The 15,000-nt window shown below is 34.3% G+C and overlaps 3 non-coding genes and 1 pseudogene across 3 annotated transcripts; 3 read left to right on the top strand and 1 right to left on the bottom strand.

Annotated features, from left to right (window-relative positions):
* LOC130221893 (zinc finger protein 721-like) overlaps positions 1-15,000 on the top strand; it is a 461,849-nt pseudogene that overhangs the window by 172,611 nt on the left and 274,238 nt on the right.
* trnay-gua (transfer RNA tyrosine (anticodon GUA)) lies at positions 5,836-5,922 on the top strand. Its single transcript is given in 2 exon segments — positions 5,836-5,872; positions 5,887-5,922. It is a non-coding gene; the product is annotated as a tRNA-Tyr (tRNA).
* On the bottom strand, positions 6,017-6,088 carry trnae-cuc (transfer RNA glutamic acid (anticodon CUC)). The gene has a single exon. It is a non-coding gene; the product is annotated as a tRNA-Glu (tRNA).
* Positions 6,383-6,455, top strand: trnar-acg (transfer RNA arginine (anticodon ACG)). Its single transcript has one exon. It is a non-coding gene; the product is annotated as a tRNA-Arg (tRNA).

Genomic DNA, 15,000 nt, shown 5'->3' with positions numbered 1-15,000 from the left:
AGTATTTTAATGTACTAAGAGATTATTTAAAGAAACATGAAAGAGTTATTATCATGGGGGATTTTAACACTGTTTTTAGTAAATTAGAAATGGCTGAGGGAATGGTTTTTAAAACAGATAAAGGAAGAAAAGAACTGAAAATATTGATGGAGGAAATGAATTTAATTGATGTGTGGAGAGAAAGGAATGAACAGACAAAAGAGTACTCAAGAAGACAGTTAGTGGGGAATTTTTTTTGTCAAACAAGAATCGATTTTATTTTATGCACAAGAAATGTTGAAGAGTTTATAAGCAAGATCAAATATGAAGAAACAAGTCTGAGTGACCATAAGCCAATGTTTATGAATCTAGACTAGAGTAATGTGAAAAGAGGGCCAGGGGTATGGGTTTTAAACACAGCGGTTTTAAAGAATGAAGACTATGTTTTGAGTATAAAGGAAATTATTCAAAAGGAAAAAGGGAATGAAATTTATAATGAGGACAAAAGAATGTGGTGGGAGAATGTGAAACATTTAGTTAAAAAGTTTACAATAAAATACTGTAGACAGTTACAAAATTGTAAAAAATATAAGGAAAAAGAGCTGAAAGAAAAACTAGAAAACGAATTGAAAAATGAGAATGGAAAAGATATACAAAAGATAAAAGAACTGGAAGGAAGACTGAATGAAATGGAGGAGGAGAAATTTGAAGGTGCAAGATTAAGAAGCAAAGCTAAATTTACAGTGGAGGGGGAAAAGTGCACTAAATTTTTCTTTGATCTAGAGAAGACAAGAGGGAAGGCAGAAATGATTAAAGAAATAAGGAGCAAAAATGGGAACATAGTAGAACAAAATGAGGAGATTTTGGAAGAAATAAGATCATATTATGAGAAATTGTTTTGCACAGAGGGAGTAAAAGAAAAAGAAAAAAGGGAATTGCTAAAGCTAATCAAATCAAGAGTAGAAGAAGAGGAAAAAAGAGAATGTGACAAGGAGGTAAGAGAAGAAGAAATAAAAAGAGCAATTAGTGAATTGAACAAAAAGAAAAGTCCAGGAATTGATGGGTTGGGAAGTGAATTTTATATTGTTTTTAAAGATATTTTATCTAGTATTTTAAAGGAAGTATATGATGAGATTTTTGAGAATGGTGGGGTAAATAAAAGAATGGGGATGGGCTTAATGAAGGTGATATACAAAGGAAAGGGGGATAAAGTAGATTAAAAAAATTATAGACCTATAACAATGCTCAACACTGATTTTAAGATTTTAGCAAAAGTTTTAGCTAACAGATTAAAGGAAGTGATGCCAAGCATAATCAAAACAAACCAAGCATATAGTATAAAAGGACGAGACATTGCTGACACAACTATGAGTATTAAAGACACAATAAGATATATAAATGATAAGAAGAAAGATGGTTTTTTAATTAGTCTGGACTTCGAGAAAGCTTTTGATAGAGTCGAGCATGACTTTTTATTTGGAGTGTTAAAGAGTTTTGGTTTTGGGGAAAATTTTATAAAGTGGGTTCAGATTTTATATAGAGGAGCTATAACCAGGATAAAATGCAATGGTTTTTTAATGGACTGTTTTAAAATAAGATCAATCAGACAGGGTTGCCCGTTATCTGCACTTTTATATGCCTTAGTTGCAGAACCACTGGGATTAGCTGTGAAGCATGAGGAACGAATAAAAGGAATAGAGGTAGAGGGGGGAGTGAACAATTTTTCAATATGCTGATGATACCACATTAATACTACAAGATCTGGCAAGTGTAAAGCAAGCAATTGAAACGGTGCAACATTTTTGTAAAGGTTCAGGAGCTAAAATAAACGAAGTGTTACGACCTTTTTAGGTCTAGGGATGTGACCGTAACAGAAAATGAATGATTGGTGGTGGGTGATGTGCAATGGCTGGAAAAAGAGTAAAATTGATAACTCATCTCCTCAAACAGAATTACTAGAGACTTAAACAAGGTCAAATCAAGAAAAGAGAAGTTTACATTTCAAAATATAACAAAGAAAACAGGGTATTAATTCAGAAGGGGGCAAGGCCAAAACAACAAACAAAAAGCTAACTCCTAAAATGAACTCTTGCTAATCTGAAATAAAAAGAAACAAAAATACATAAACAAACTAACTCCCTCTACTAACATAAACAGTAGAAAACTGATTCAAAACAAAAATGGCACCCACCTTCCTACTTAACCCTCAAATCAAACAAACAAACACACAAACAAACCAACCAGACTCACTTCTCTTTGGGTGAATTATTAGATGTTAACAACAAGATCACTGAAAGTAGAAGTTTGACTTAAATAGCTTAACCACATTGTAAATATTGAAGTCAACTCAAATTTTGAAAGCTCTAACAAACACAAGGTCTGTATGTGGAGTAAAGTTCAGCCACTGCACGATCTAGCCACCACCAACAATGGTTTGAAGTGTAGATCATGTTAAATAGTCTCTCTCCTCTCCTAACAGCCAATCACTGGAAAGATCTAATGATCGCTACCAGGTGGACACAATTACCTGCAGGGAGAGAGAGAGAGAGAGAGAGAGACACACAGAGAGAGAGAAAACAAGCACATTGTGCACACAAAAAGATACGTCTCAGGACGTAACAGAAGATAAAACAGTATATTTGAGATTTGGAGGAACTGAGGCTTTATCCGGACATTTTACGTTCAAGGAAATGGATGAAATAAAATTTAGGCATTGTAGTTGGGAGGGATGAAAAGAAAGCAGAAGCAACTATGTGGGAGGAAATGTTAGGAGGGATTGAAAGAAGGCTGAGGTTTTGGAAGTTAATGTCTTTAACTTTGAAGGGGAGGGTTTTAATTTTGAATGTTTTAATGGTTTCTAAATTATGGAATATTTTATATGTGTCATCAATGCCACTGTGGATGGAAAAAAGGCTGAAAAAATGTTTTTTAGATTTTTTATGGGAAGGGAAGCCTCCAAGAATAGCATACGCAACGTTGATTGGAGAAGTGGGCAAAGGGGGACTAGGTTTAATAGACGTGGAGCAAAGAAAAAACAGCTTAAGAGTGAAAATGGTAAAGAAATATTTGGATGAAGAAAATAAGGCAGCATGGAAAAGAACAATGGAATATTTTTTAAGTAAAAGTGGCAATTTTAATATGGGAGATAATATTTTATGGATGAGGATGAAAACATTCATGACAGAGGGTCTACCAGATTTTTATAAAGAATTGATTGGAGCATGGGGGAAATTTTTAACTTGTGTACATTTTAATATACAAGGACGTGAAAACATTTTAAATCAGCCTTTATTCTTAAACAGTGACATTCTTAATCAAGAGAAAGTGGTGTTTTTTAGGAAATGGTGGGAGGTGGGAATAACAAGAGTAAGGGATATTTTATATGAATTTAAGGAAGGATTCTTACCGGTGCAGTATGTTATTGATGTGATGGATGAAGCGAAGGAGGATTTTAACAGACAAGACTTAATAAAGGAATACGACATAATTAAAAATGCCATACCTGCAGAATGGTTAACAAGAATAGAAAATATGGAAGAAAATAAACCAAGTAAAGATGTGAATGTAAGATTTGGAGAGAAATGGTGGGATTTGAAAGATTGTACAGTTAAAATGATTTATGGGTTTTTTAGAGATGGGGTTTTTAAGAAACCTGGTGCAAATCAGTACTGGATACGGATGTTTAAAGATGTACATGAAGACAACATATGGGATAATATAAATGGCAAATTTGTACAGTCAAAACTGACTGGAGAATTTAGAATATTTTATCAGGAGTAAAGCAGTGTTTACAGATGTAATTTTAAACAAAATAGGGATGGAGGAAAGTCTCACATGTAAAGTATGTCAAGATGCAGATGAAGGATTTTTACACTTGTTTTTATATTGTAATGAGTTAAAAGATTTTAATGAGAAATGCAAAAACATGATTTTAACTTTGAAAGGAGAAAGAGGCAACAATCTAGAGTGGGAAAAGGTGTTACTGTTGGGGCTGAACAAAGAATGTGATAATAAAAAGCTCATAAATTTACTTGTGATTTTAATGAAAAGTGCAATATGGGAGAGAAGAGTTGTAGCAAAAAAGGAAAACGTTTTATTAAATGTGTGGAATGTGTTTAAGAGGAAGGTGGAGAAATATTTTGAATGTCTATTTTATTATTTTAGGTTAGAGGAAATGCAGGAGGCTTTTTATGATGTTTTACTCAAGAAGTCACAAAGATTTTAAATGACACAGGAATAAAAATGTCTTTTTAAAAATGTGATTTTACCTTTTAAAGAATACTACTTGGAACATTTTATATAAAATGAAAAAAAAACGTAATATTGTGAAGCTGTGATGACCTTTTTAATGTTTTGTCTTAAGTGTAATCTGGATAAATAAGTGAATTGTATGAATTTTGAACAGTATAATAAAAGGAAAAAAAAAAAAAAAGGTAGAGTGGAGGACTGTAGGTGGGATGTTGGCAATCCTTAGGTCGCTGGTTCGACTCCGGCTCTAAGGAGGTCTTTTGCGCTCAGAGCTGCTTTCACGCCTGTGCAGTTCGGACATATCTTCGTCGCTAGAGCTCAAAGTTCACCATAGAGGTGAAAAGGAAGTTCCCTGACAGGGAATCGAACCCAGTGAGAGCGCCGAATCCTAACCACTAGACCACCAGGGAAGACTGGCAGATTTTTGCCCTCAAGCCTAGCTGTGGGCCTCCACGCAAGTATGCTGCAGCTGCTCTGTCAAAAATAAACCTAATGCTTGTAACCTTCTCCTGGAGAGGAGAAAGTCTCATCCCTGGATCACAGTTCTTCTAGGGAGGGACTGTCACATGCTCTGTGAGAGCATCCTATCGACACCACAACTTGCCATAATAACAAAGCACAGCATGTGTTGAATAACCTCCGTGTTGACAGAGCCATGTCCTTATTACAAGCAACAAGCTAACGATGACAAACCAAGCAGACAGGGCCAGTGGTGCAATGGATAACGCGTCTGACTACGGATTAGAAGATTCTAGGTTCGACTCCTGGCTGGCTCGCATTGGTCTTTTTGCTTTGCTGTCAGCCAGTGCTTTGCGGTCGCCTTTCGCCCTCGCTGGAGCTGTTCAGTTCCAATCTGGAGTAAGTCGAGTTTAAGGGGCCGCCAGCACAGAGCCCGTGGGGTGCTCCCCTGGTTTCAAAGGCTGCCCCAACTGCTGATTTTTATTAACGTCTACTACAGCTACACCAACCGTAAACCCAGCCTACTTGTTGCAAAAGTCCCTACCACTTAGAAGTCACCCAGCCAACTTGCAGCGTAATCTCTTCCACTTGTAAGTCTCTGAGTTGCAGCAATAGCTAAGTGCTCTGATAAAACATGCATAAAAGGAACTATGGCTTTTAACCTCCTCTTGGAGAGGAGAGAGTCTCCGACCCTGGATCTCAGGTCCTCTATGGAGGGACTGTCAGGAATCCTGTAAGAGCATCCCATCCACACAACCTTTTGCCATAAAAACAAAGCAGAATGTGTGGTGACGGAACTCCAGGTTGACAGAGCCTTGTCCTTGTTTAAAACAATGTGCTAACAAGGTGCTGAACAGAGTGCCAGTGGCACAAAGGATAACGCTTATGACTATGGATCAGAAGATTCTACCTTACAGAAACCATGAGACTGTGTATGAGATCAGAAAGAACTGAAGTTTGTGCAAAGACTGGCCCTCACAAGTGATAGCTTCCATATGGTCTAGCGGTCAGGACTCCTGGTTTTCACCCAGCGGCCAGGCTTGGACTCGTGGTATAGGAATGCTTGAGCGGTTTTGCTTCTGCCCTTTTTGGCCAGCAGTCGGACTGCAGCAACCTTAAGGGGGTGGGCTTGTGGAAAACTCTCATAAGTCTTCGATAGCTCAGTTGGTAGAGTGGAGGACTGTAGGTGGGATGTTGGCAATCCTTAGGTCGCTGCTTCGACTCCGGCTCGAAGGAGGTCTTTTGCGCTCAGAGCTGCTTTCACGCCTTTGCAGTTCGGACAAATCTTCGTCGCTAAAGCTCAAAGTTCACCATAGAGGTGAAAAGTAAGTTCCCTGACTGTGAATCGAACCCAGGCCGCGACGGTGAGAGCACCGAATCCTAACCACTAGACCACCAGGGAAGGCTGGCAGAATTTTGCCCTCAAGCCTAGCTGTGGGCCTCCATGCAAGTATGCTGCAGCTGCTCTGTCAAAAATAAATCTAATGCTTGTAACCTCCTCCTGGAGAGGAGAAAGTCTCAGACCCTGGATCACAATTCTTCTAGGGAGGGACTGTCACATGCTCTGTGAGAGCATCCTATCGACACCACAACTTGCCACAATAACAAAGCACAGCATGTGTTGAATGAACTCCGTGTTGACAGAGCCGTGTCCTTATTGCAAGCAACAAGCTAACGATGACAAACCAAGCAGACAGGGCCAGTGGTGCAATGGATAACGTGTCTGACTACGGATCAGAAGATTCTAGGTTCGACTCCTGGCTGGCTCGCTTTGGTCATTTTGCTTTGCTGTCAGCCAGTGCACTGCGGTTGCCTTTCGCCCCCGCTGGAGCTGTTCAGTTCCACTCTGGAGTAAGTCGAGTTTAAGGGGCCGCCTGCACAGAGCCCGTGGGGTGCTCCCCTGGTTTCAAAGGCTGCCCCAACTGCTAATTTTTATTAACGTCTACTACAGCTACACCAACCGTAAACCCAGCCTACTTGTTGCAAAATTCCCTACCACTTAGAAGTCACTTAGCCAACTTGCAGCGTAATCTCTTCCACTTGTAAGTCTCTGAGCTGCAGCAATAGCTAAGTGCTCTGATAAAACATGCATAAAAGGAACTATGGCTTTTAACCTCCTCTTGGAGAGGAGAGAGTCTCCGACCCTGGATCTCAGGTCCTCTATGGAGGGACTGTCAGGAATCCTGTAAGAGCATCCCATCCACACAACCTCTTGCCATAAAAACAAAGCAGAATGTGTGGTGACGGAACTCCAGGTTGACAGCGCCTTGTCCTTGTTTCAAACAATGTGCTAACAAGGTGCTGAACAGAGTGCCAGTGGCACAAAGGATAACGCTTATGACTATGGATGAGAAGATTCTAGCTTACGGAAACCATGAGACTATATGAGATCAGAAAGAACTGAAGTTTGTGCAGACTGGCCCTCACAAGTGATATCTCCCATATGGTCTAGTGGTCAGGATTCCTGGTTTTCACCCAGCGGCCCGGCTTGGACTCCCGGTATAGGGAGGCTTGAGCGTTTTTGCTTCTGCCCTTTTTGGCCAGCAGTCGGACTGCAGCAACCTTAAGGGGGTGGGCTTGTGGAAAACTCTCGTAAGCCTTTGATAGCTCAGTTGGTAGAGCGGAGGACTGTAGGTGGGATGTTGGCAATCCTTAGGTCGCTGGTTGGTAACAAAGATGTCTTTCCCTCTAATTATCACTTGTGTTTGTGCATACAAATATGCATAAACATTCACAAAAGCATATATAAGATACCCTGTGACAAAACCATTTCCTTTTAACACAGTAAAGCGATCACATACTGGCCATTTTTTGCTACTTTTGGCCTTTGTAGATTGTTTGTACATTAATCACAAATGGATGAGAAACACTGTACCATCAAACTCATTTGTGTTTAGTCCAGGTGCTGTGAAATATTTTGTATAATCTGCAGAGGTAATCAGGTGTAAAGTGCTATATATCTGATCCAGTCCTCCAGCATATTTTTTTGCTTCAAATTAAAGACTTTTACACTAAAAGCATTATGAAATTGGTCCTTTGTTGCTAATAATTGATTTATATTATCTGAAATATAACTAATTCTATTATATTTGAAAGTTATACATTCAATTACTTTGATTTGTCAATTAATATGAAAATTAACATTTAAATATGCATCTAAATTTCCTTCAAAATATAAAGCTTTTACTGTGTATTGACCTGTTTGTGAAGCTAAATCTTTAACTTAAGTTGATTGATTTGCACTGATATTATGTTTTAAATTGCCGTCTTAAACATTTGCTGCATCAGCAGTGTTTATTTCAGGATTGTAAATGTTTTTAGATTCATTATATTTTTATATCGATATATTTATAATCTACAACAAAGAACTGAATTGCACTGACTCTGGAGAAATGAGTCAAACTAACTCTCATGTGTCTTGTGATTGGCTGTTTACTGCACTTGTGTGTCGTGAGATTAGCTGTTTGCTGCATGTCACACTTTCAGCTGCGTGTGCTCCAGAGTTGATCACAAACTAAAATCAAGTCAACAGAAAAAGTTTATATCAAGCATTGTCAAATCAATTAACATCGTCGTGACCAGGTTGGGTTTATTTGATTTTGTCAACTTCCAGAGCCTCCTGTCTTAACCAGGAGAAGGGGGAGAATGCACTCACTCTACATAGTGACATTCTGAACTCAAATTCAGCCTAATAGACAAAGGATTCAATGCGCAAAAAATCACAACACATTAACGGTTACCAAGACAGATCTCACCACAAGACAGTATTTTTTTTCTAAGAGGGGACAAATCAAGCATCATGTAACACAAACAAATCAAGAAAGCAACTTCTAGTCAGAAACTTCCACAGCACAGCAGCTTCTAAATGCACCCACTCTGTCTCAGGCAGGCTAATATCTAGTAGCAGCTGGGCAGAGTTAATCTGAAAGCAAGTTAGGCTAGAGTTTGAGTTTGTATATTTCTGTTGTACGGTGCTGTGAAATGTAGCGGGATAAAACAATAAGATTAGGAGTTGGTAAAAGCAAGCGATCGCTCTATATTAAATTTTTCTGTACAGAGAGGTCATGTTTGATCTTCTATTGGTTTCATGCTCTCACATGATGCGATTTCAAGCTTATCTACCATGAAATCTGTCATGAATCTATAAATTTATAATTAGAAAATAATTAGATCACAGGTAAAATTATTGTATAGGCAGTTTATACAGGGTAATTAAATGACAAGAGTTCACTTTCATATCTACACAATGCATAACTTTTAATGTGATTAACCTGCTCCACCTACACCAACTACAGCATTTCTCAGACTTCTTTTTCACTATGGTGTAATAACAGAGGTGGACATCACTTAAAACAACAACTGCACTTACTCCTGTAACTTGACAAAACAAAACGAGACAAAAGTAGACAAAGTCAGACAAAACGCATCTAGACAAAAGTAGACAAAACAAAAGTAGACAAAATCTGACAAAACAAAACTAGACAAAAGTAGACAAAAACAGACTAAACAAAACTAAACAAAACTAGACAAAAGTAGACAAAATCGGACAAAAATAGACAAAATCAGACAAAACTAAACAAAACGAGACAAAACTACACAAAACAAAACTAGACAAAATAGACAAAATCAGACAAAACAAAACTAAACAAAAGTAGACAAAATCAGACAAAACGTATCTAGACAAAATCTGACAAAACAAAACTAGACAAAAGTAGACGAAATCAGACAAACAAAACTAGAGAAAACAAAACTAGACAAAAGTAGACCAAATCAGACAAAACAAGACAAAAGTAGACAAAATCGGACAAAACGAAATTAGACAAAACTAAACAAAACTAGACAAAATCGGACAAAACTAAACAAACCTAGACAAAACAAAACTAAACAAAAATAGACAAAATTGGACAAAACTAAACAAAACGAGACAAAACTACACAAAAGTAGATAAAATCAGACAAAACAAAACGAGACAAAAGAAGACAAAATCAGACAAAACAAAACTAGACAAAAGTAGACAAAATCAGACAAAACGAAATTAAACAAAACTAGACAAAAGTAGACAAAATCGGACAAAAATAGACAAAATCAGACAAAACTAAACAAAACGAGACAAAACTAGACAAAATCAGAAAAAACAAAAGTAGATAAAATTAAACAAAACAAAACTAGACAAAAGTAGACAAAATCAAACAAAACGCATCTAGACAAAATCTGACAAAACAAAAGTAGACAAAATCAGACAAAACAAAAGTAGACAAATTCAGACAAACAAAACTAGACAAAACAAAACTAGACAAATCTAGACAAAACTAAACAAGCCTAGACAAAATAAAACTAGACAAAAATGAACAAAAATAGACAAAATCAGACAAAACTAAACAAAACGAGACAAAACTAGACAAAATCAGACAAAACAAAACTAGACAAAAGTAGACAAAATCAGACAAAACAAAAGTAGACAAAATCAGACAAAAGTAGACAAAATCAGACAAACAAAATTAGACAAAACTAAACAAAACTAGACAAAAATCGGACAAAACTAAACAAATCTAGACAAAACTAAACAAACCTAGACAAAACAAAACTAGACAAAAATAAACAAAAATAGACAAAAATCAGACAAAACAAAACAAACCTAGACAAAACTAAGCAAACCTAGACAAAACAAAACTAGACAAAAATAAACAAAAATAGGCAAAATCAAACAAAACAAAACTAAAAAATAGACAAAACCAGACAAAACTAAACAAAATGAGACAAAACTAAGCAAAAATAGACAAAATCTGACAAAACAAAACTGGACAAAAGTAGGAGTATTGTCTATAGGATATTTTTAGACAAAAATCGGAAAAAACTAAACAAATCTAGACAAAACTAAACAAACCTAGACAAAACAAAACTAGACAAAAAGAAACAAAACTAGACAAAAATCGGACAAAACTAAACAAATCTAGACAAAACTAAACAAAACCTAGACAAAACAAAACTAGACAAAAATAAACAAAAATAGACAAAAATCAGACAAAACAAAACTAGACAGAAGTGGACAAAATCAGACAAAACTAAATCAGACAAACTAAACAAAACTAGACAAAATCAGACAAAACAAAACTAGACAAAATCAGACAAAACTAAATCAGACAAAACTAAACAAAACTAGACAAAATCAGACAAAACAAAACTAGACAAAATCAGACAAAACGCATCTAGACAAAATCAGACAAAACTAAATCAGACAAAACTAAACAAAACTAGACAAAATCAGACAAAACAAAACTAGACAAAATCAGACAAAACTAAATCAGACAAAACTAAACAAAACTAGACAAAATCAGACAAAACAAAACTAGACAAAAGTAAACAAAATCAGACAAAAAGCATCTAGACAAAATCAGACAAAACAAAATCTAGACAAAATCTGACAAAACAACACTACAAAACTAGACAAAATCAGACAAAACAAAATTAGACAAAACTAAACAAAACTAGACAAAAATTGGACAAAACTAAACAAATCTAGACAAAACGAGACAAACCTAGACAAAACAAAACTAGACAAAAATAAACAAAAATAGACAAAATCAGACAAAATGAAACTAGACTAAATCAGACAAAACTAAACAAAACGAGACAAAACTAGACAAAATCAGACAAAACAAAACTAGACAAAAGTAGACAAAATCAGACAAAAAGCATCTAGACAAAATCAGACAAAACAAAAGTAGACAAAATCTGACAAAACAACACTACAAAAATAGACAAAATCTGACAAAACAAAAGCAGACAAAATCAGACAAAAGTAGATAAAATCAGACAAAACAAAATTAGACAAAACTAAACAAAACTAGACAAAATCGGACAAAACTAAACAAATCTAGACAAAACTAAACAAACCTAGACAAAACAAAACTAGACAAAAATAAACAAAAATAGGCAAAATCAAACAAAACAAAACTAAACAAAAATAGACAAAACTAGACAAAACACTATGGTGTAATTACAGTGGTGGACATTTCATAAAACAACAACTGCACTTACTCCTGTAACTTGACAAAACAAAACGAGACAAAAGTAGACAAAGTCAGACAAAACGCATCTAGACAAAAGTAGACAAAACAAAAGTAGACAAAATCTGACAAAACAAAACTAGACAAAATCGGACAAAAATAGACAAAATCAGACAAAACTAAACAAAACGAGACAAAACTACACAAAACAAAACTAGACAAAAATAGACAAAATCAGACAAAACAAAACTAAACAAAAGTAGACAAAATCAGACAAAATGTATCTAGACAAAATCTGACAAAACAAAACTAGACAAAAGTAGACGAAATCAGACAAACAAAACTAGAGAAAACAAAACTAGACAAAAGTAGACCAAATCAGACAAAACAAGACAAAAGTAGACAAAATCGGACAAAACGAAATTAGACAAAACTAAACAAAACTAGACAAAATCGGACAATCTAAACAAACCTAGACAAAACAAAACTAAACAAAAATAGACAAAATTGGACAAAACTAAACAAAACGAGACAAAACTACACAAAAGTAGATAAAATCAGACAAAACAAAACGAGACAAAAGAAGACAAAATCAGACAAAACAAAACTAGACAAAAGTAGACAAAATCAGACAAAACGAAATTAAACAAAACTAGACAAAACTAGACAAAATCAGACAAAGCAAAATTAGACAAAACTAAACAAAACTAGACAAAAATCGGACAAAACTAAACAAATCTAGACAAAACTAAACAAAACTAGATAAAACAAAACTAGACAAAAATAAACAAAAATAGACAAAATCAGACAAAACATAACGAAACAAAACTAGACAAAAATTGGACAAAACTAAACAAATCTAGACAAAACTAAACAAAACCTACACAAACAAAACTAGACAAAAATAAACAAAACTAGACAAAAATCGGACAAAACTAAACAAATCTAGACAAAACTAAACAAACCTAGACAAAAATAAACAAAAATAGACAATATCAGACAAAACAAAACTAGACAAAAGTAGACAAAATCGGACAAAAATAGACAAAATCAGACAAAACTAAACAAAACGAGACAAAACTAGACAAAATCAGACAAAACGCATCTAGACAAAATCAGACAAAACGAAATTAGACAAAACTAAACATACCTAGACAAACAAAACTAGACAAAAATAAACAAAACTAGACAAAAATCGGACAAAACTAAACAAATCTAGACAAAACTAAACAAACCTTGTCAAAACAAAACTAGACAAAAATAAACAAAAATAGACAAAATCAGACAAAACAAAACTAGACAAAAGTAGACAAAATCAGACAAAACTAAATCAGACGAAACTAAACAAAACTAGACAAAAATAAACAAAAATAGACAAAATCAGACAAAACAAAACTAGACAAAATAGACAAAATCAGACAAAATTAAACAAAACGAGACAAAAGTAGACAAAATCAGACAAAACAAAACTAGACAAAAGTAGACAAAATCAGACAAAACACATCTAGACAAAATCAGACAAAACAAAAGTAGACAAAATCTGACAAAACAAAACGACAAAAATAGATAAAATCTGACAAAACAAAAGTAGACAAAATCAGACAAAACTAGACAAAATTAGACAAAATCAGACAAAACAAAATTAGACAAAACTAAACAAAACTAGACAAAAATCTGACAAAACTAAACAAATCTAGACAAAACTAAACAAACCTAGACAAAACAAAACTAGACAAAAAGAGACAAAAGTAGACAAAATCAGACAAAACTAAATCAGACAAAACTAAACAAAACTAGACAAAAGTAGACAAAATCGGACAAAAATAGACAAAATCAGACAAAACTAAACAAAACGAAACAAAACTAGACAAAATCAGACAAAACAAAACTAGACAAAAGTAGACAAAATCAGACAAAACGCATCTAGACAAACTCAGGACAAAACAAAAGTAGACAAATCTGACAAAACAACACTACAAAAATAGACAAAATCTGACAAAACAAAGTAGACAAAATCAGACAAAACTAGACAAAATCAGACAAAACAAAAGTAGACAAAACTAAACAAAACTAGACAAAAATTGGACAAAACTAAACAAATCTAGACAAAACGAGACAAAAATAAACAAAAATAGACAAAATCAGACAAAATGAAACTAGACAAAATCAGACAAAACTAAATCAGACAAAACTAAACAAAACGAGACAAAACTAGACAAAATCAGACAAAACAAAACTAGACAAAAGTAGACAAAATCAGACAAAACGCATCTAGACAAAATCAGACAAAACAAAAGTAGACAAAATCTGACAAAACAACACTACAAAAATAGACAAAATCTGACAAAACAAAAGTAGACAAAATCAGACAAAAGTAGACAAAATCAGACAAAACAAAATTAGACAAAACTAAACAAAACTAGACAAAAATCGGACAAAACTAAACAAATCTAGACAAAACTAAACAAACCTAGACAAAACAAAACTAGACAAAAATAAACAAAAATAGACAAAAATCAGACAAAACAAAACAAACCTAGACAAAACTAAGCAAACCTAGACAAAACAAAACTAGACAAAAATAAACAAAAATAGGCAAAATCAAACAAAACAAAACTAAACAAAAATAGACAAAACCAGACAAAACTAAACAAAATGAGACAAAACTAGACAAAATCTGACAAAACAAAACTGGACAAAAGTAGGAGTATTGTCTATAGGATATTTTTAGACAAAAATCGGAAAAAACTAAACAAATCTAGACAAAACTAAACAAACTTAGACAAAACAAAACTAGACAAAAAGAAACAAAACTAGACAAAAATCGGACAAAACTAAACAAATCTAGACAAAACTAAACAAACCTAGACAAAACAAAACTAGACAAAAATAAACAAAAATAGACAAAATCAGACAAAACAAAACTAGACAAAAGTGGACAAAATCAGACAAAACTAAATCAGGCAAAACTAAACAAAACTAGACAAAATCAGACAAAACAAAACTAGACAAAATCAGACAAAACTAAATCAGACAAAACTAAACAAAACTAGACAAAATAAGACAAAACAAAACTAGACAAAAGTAAACAAAATCAGACAAAACGCATCTAGACAAAATCAGACAAAACTAAATCAGACAAAACTAAACAAAACTAGACAAAAGTAGACAAAATCAGACAAAACAAAACTAGACAAAAGTAGACAAAATCAGACAAAAAGCATCTAGACAAAATCAGACAAAACAAATCTAGACAAAATCTGACAAAACAACACTACAAAACTAGACAAAATCAGACAAAACAAAA

The sequence above is a fragment of the Danio aesculapii genome, chromosome 4 (genome assembly GCF_903798145.1).
Source record: "Danio aesculapii chromosome 4, fDanAes4.1, whole genome shotgun sequence".
NCBI lineage: Eukaryota > Metazoa > Chordata > Actinopteri > Cypriniformes > Danionidae > Danio > Danio aesculapii.
Note: the sequence above shows the minus strand (reverse complement) of the source record. Positions and strands in the feature narration are given on the sequence as shown.